The 5014-nt window shown below is 39.0% G+C and overlaps 1 long non-coding RNA gene across 1 annotated transcript in view; it reads left to right on the top strand.

The window, feature by feature from the left end:
- Window positions 1-2386: 2386 nt before the first annotated feature.
- The window catches only part of LOC106592698 (uncharacterized), a 188676-nt gene continuing 186048 nt past the window's right edge, over window positions 2387-5014 (top strand). The window contains exons 1-2 of the long non-coding RNA XR_014379735.1: window positions 2387-2533; window positions 3964-4218. This is a non-coding gene — a long non-coding RNA (uncharacterized LOC106592698). The remainder of the gene's footprint in view (window positions 2534-3963; window positions 4219-5014) is intronic.

The following is a 5014-nucleotide window of genomic DNA, read 5'->3' as shown; positions in this document are numbered from 1 at the left end:
TTCAATATGTACTTTGGTCCCTTTAAAGAAACAATATGATTCAATGTTCGATGGAATTACTGTCTTGTACTGGAAAAACCTCAACATTATAACTGAACCAAAGCAGATGGAACTTCACAGGTTATGCTGGAAGGCAGTTCAGAACAAAGAACATGTTTTTCAGACTACTGGCTTGTTACACAGCGGGTGATATTTTCAGACTACTGGCTTGTTACACAGCGGGTGATATTTTCAGACTACTGGCTTGTTACACAGCGGGTGATATTTTCAGACTACTGGCTTGTTACACAGCGGGTGATATTTTCAGACTACTGGCTTGTTACACAGCGGGTGATTTTTTCAGACTACTGGCTTGTTACACAGCGAGTGATGTTTTCAGACTACTGGCTTGTTACACAGAGGGTGATATTTTCAGACTACTGGCTTGTTACACAGCAGGTGATATTTTCAGACTACTGGCTTGTTACACAGCGGGTGATATTTTCAGACTACTGGCTTGTTATCCAGGCTGTATCACATCCGGCCATGATTGGGAGTCCCGTAGGGCGGCGCACAATTGGCCCAGCGTCGTCCGGGTTTGCCCGGGGTAGGCCGTCATTGTAAATAAGAATTTATTCTTAACTGACTTGCCTAGTTAAAGGAAGGTAATTTTAAAAATGTATTTATATATGTATATAAATATAATTGTTACAGAGCGGGTGATGTTTTCAGACTACTGGCTTGTTACAGAGCGGGTGATGTTTTCAGACTACTGGCTTGTTACACAGCGGGTGATATTTTCAGACTACTGGCTTGTTACAGAGCGGGTGATGTTTTCAGACTACTGGCTTGTTACAGAGCGGGTGATGTTTTCAGACTACTGGCTTGTTACACAGCGGGTGATGTTTTTAGACTACTGGCTTGTTACACAGCGGGTGATGTTTTCAGACTACTGGCTTGTTACAGAGCGGGTGATATTTTCAGACTACTGGCTTGTTACAGAGCGGGTGATATTTTCAGACTACTGGCTTGTTACAGAGCGGGTGATATTTTCAGACTACTGGCTTGTTACACAGCGGGTGATGTTTTTAGACTACTGGCTTGTTACACAGCGGGTGATGGATTTAGACTACTGGCTTGTTACACAGCGGGTGATGTTTTTAGACTACTGGCTTGTTACACAGCGGGTGATGTTTTTAGACTACTGGCTTGTTACACAGCGGGTGATGGATTTAGACTACTGGCTTGTTACACAGCGGGTGATGTTTTTAGACTACTGGCTTGTTACACAGCGGGTGATGGATTTAGACTACTGGCTTGTTACAGAGCGGGTGATGTTTTTAGACTACTGGCTTGTTACACAGCGGGTGATGGATTTAGACTACTGGCTTGTTACACAGCGGGTGATGGATTTAGACTACTGGCTTGTTACACAGCGGGTGATGTTTCTGTGCTTTCAATATTCAAGTTCAGGTTTAATATTTCATGATGCTTCTCTTGCTCTTCTTTGAATATTTGTTTAATTTTCTCAACAGTAAATACAAATTTAATACAACCAATTGAGGGCACAGTGTTGATTTATAATGCAATGCTTTGTGTTTGTTAGAGTGGCAGGCAGCCTAGTGGTTAAGAGTGTTGGGCCAGTAACTGAAAGGTTGCTAGTTGGAATTACTGAGCTGACTAGATGAAAAATCTGTTGCTGTGCCCTTGAGCAAGGCACTTAACCCTAATTGCTACTGTAAGTCACTCTGGATAAGGGTGTCTGCTAAATGTAAACATGTATTTCACACTTTGTATGTTATTTATTCCTAAAAAGTAAGAATGTTGAGGATGAGTATGGTGAATATTGGAAGCTCTGCACAGAGACAGGACAATCTGAGGCTTTGTAGATCAATAGTTTTATTATTAAAAAATTATCTATTTTATAATATAACTATTATATTTTATAAAAGCTTTTAATATTTGAGGTCTAGTAGTTCCATATTGTTATACATTTTTGTTCCTTCCTCTTATTTATAACAAACATTAATAAAGCTTCATAAACTAACCAACGAAGCCTTATAATCTCTCATAGCTTCTCTATTGTTAGAAAGTTCACTCCTTTTATTTGAACGGCATAAAGACAACACGTCCATATTAAAGCTGTTATAAAATGTCAAGTTGTATCAGTCATCAGAGTTGTCCCTAATTGATGTGGGAAAGGGACGGCCAGACAAGGACAGACAGTGAGGTCTCTGGACAAAGAGTTACCGAAGTAACGGTCTATATGGAAATATACCGTCTATGCGTAAAATAGCTGGAAAATAAATCAAATAATAATTGAATAATATGTTGTTAGTGTTTATCTTATGAATATACTGTACCTATGATATTCTTTTCTTTGTTGTTGTTTAGTATTATTTAGAGGGCGGGACTGAAACTGAAATGAACAAGGCGCGGCCAAGAATCCCCTTCACACGTGCAGACAAAGAGCGCCAACAACACAACCCAAATATGCACTTTTAAACTTTTTCAAACGCAATGGACGACTTCCACGAACATTGGAAATGCAACGGTAAGTGGCTTTTAAAGTGAATGTTACGCGATGTGTTGTCTTTGATTAGATTTTTTATAGATTTAATTACAATACAAAAAGTTGCTGATAGTTGGTGCGTCAGCTCCAAAGTTGAGAGCACAAAGAGGAGCGTTCCTTTGTCTGATGCAGCGCAGAGACGGGAGCGAGAGACAGCATGGATGCTTTCAAATGTGCTTATATCCTCCCTATATAACTCCTTTATTATTAACATATATAGACAATATGAATGGAAGTTTGTAGTTGTTTCGTTGTGTTTATCTGAAAGGGGATGAGTTGAAGGAGACAAAGCTGTCAAAAGTTGTCGGGGGTCAAGTTGGCAAGAGAATTACGCGTGACGACGAACTTTCTTTTTAATAATACATGTTTGGATAAAATACACTTTTGAATACAAAATTCGTAGGCCTATTTATATAAATAATTACATTGTGAAGTTCAGAGTGATATGGACACTTTCTTTTGTGAAGAATTGAGAACAATACAATCAGGTGCATATATGCTTCTTGATTTGGATAATCAAATAGCTGAAATAAGACTAAATGGAACATTCTACAGTCTTCTATTATGATTCCAGAACGCAACAACGTATAAAGGCGGATTCAGTCCTGGTAGTTTTGGGAGTGAGCATTGAGCAACAGGTATAAGACACAGCACAGTGAGTCGGTGTAGTAGACTCTTTGTTACGTTCCCTTTGTTCTGTTCCATACTCCCAAAAAGGAGCGAATACAAGAATGCAAAAAGAAAGTAGAAAATAAGGCTATTTGACTTCAGAAAAGGGATAAACTATTGGAAATACTTGATTACGGTGGTATTAATGTCTTTTATAAGTGGTTATGAAGGGAAAAATACATATTTATGGATGCAAATTTATACGAATGTCTCTCTTTTTTTCAGCATCCATAGAATAGAGTAAATATCTATCTATATATATATATTTTTTTTTGCATATTGGGTTTTTCAAAAATGACTTTAAACTTCTAGTCTAAATTAATGCTTTACACCCCAAGTTGCAAAACGATTATTCTAACGATCTTTTTGTGAAACCATGGAAACTTTTGTAGTAATTTGATGGGCATAGAATGCTCAGGTTAAAACATCTTTAACATGTAGCATGTGTTCCTTAATCTACACTCATTATAAAACACTGAATAACCTTTTAAAATACATTTGTATTGAAGTTGTTAGGGATTATCTAAGTAAATACGATAGTTTAGTTTGCATACGCCAAAATGTATTTTTTGTTAGCCTTATTGCATTCGCTTCATCGACCACTTTGCTGGAATGTAAAACAAACAAAAATATGTCTGCCAGTGTTTATCACTAACTTTTCTATCGTTTCAAACTCTATTCTCTTCCCAAACTGAGTAATACAGAGGCCCTCAATAACTTTCATTTTCCTCTGCTATCCTCAGGTGGGTTGAAACTTGTTTTATTTGGAAAGCTTTTTTTTCGGGAGGCCTAAATTGGAAAAAGGACCTTGGAGCCGTACCTTTACAACAGGATTTTAGCTGCAGGTCCTTTGAATAACCATCTACACTGTGGTGGATTTACCCGCGACCCGGACCGGACTCATGGAATCGGAATTGGATTATATCTGCAGGCGCACATCACAACAAAGACTCTCCAAATTGGATAGGCGTCTCATCGGACCCTCAAGGACAACATGGGTAGGTTAACCCGCTTCCACAGCGGTTTCTTCAGGGAAGACTTGTGGAGTGACGCTTGTTTCCCAGTTTGGTGCACAACATCCCATCCTAAAACTAAGTTGCGCTTGCAGTGCGTATTTCAGAGTTGCAGTGCATATTTCAGCGTTGCAGGGCATATTTCAGCGTTGCAGGGCGTATTTCAGCGTTGCAGGGCGTATTTCATAGTTGTAGTGTGTATTTCAAAGTTTCAATGTGTATTCCAGAGGTGCAGTGCGTAAATTGGTGTGGTTGGTTTAGACCTGGCGGTGTTCAGGACGTTATTACCTCGTTATTACCTCATGCTGTCTTAGGCGACAGCATGGATTTTATTAAAATGTTTTATTTATTTATTTTCTGTTGAAATTGCATAGTTAAGTTGATAAAGTTAGAATTTGTTTTCAAACCAGCGTGTTGTCTGTGTTTACAAAGCCATGTGACGGCCAGTTAAATGATTAGCCGGTGAACTATGTTTTTCAGCAAGACTGAAGCTGGACAGCGTCCCTGAAATGTGGGGGAGGGGGTTGAGGACTGAACGATGATGTTGCGCATTGAAGGCCTTGTATATGATTACATTTACTGATTTACACGCATCTGTTCACATTGCTGCCATTTATAGATTACGTTATTACATTTATTATCCACCAGACAATTTGCCTGGAGAGAGAAAGAGAGAGAGAGGGAGAGGGAGAAGTTACCTCACTATACAACCCTTATCCTCAATGATGTCATTGAGAGCCAATGAAAAGATGCGAGGGGGGGCTCCGTAGAATTCAGGCAA

Source organism: Salmo salar, chromosome 02 (genome assembly GCF_965601325.2).
Source record: "Salmo salar chromosome 02, fSalSal1, whole genome shotgun sequence".
Lineage (NCBI taxonomy): Eukaryota > Metazoa > Chordata > Actinopteri > Salmoniformes > Salmonidae > Salmo > Salmo salar.
This window is presented reverse-complemented; position numbering and strand designations above follow the sequence as displayed.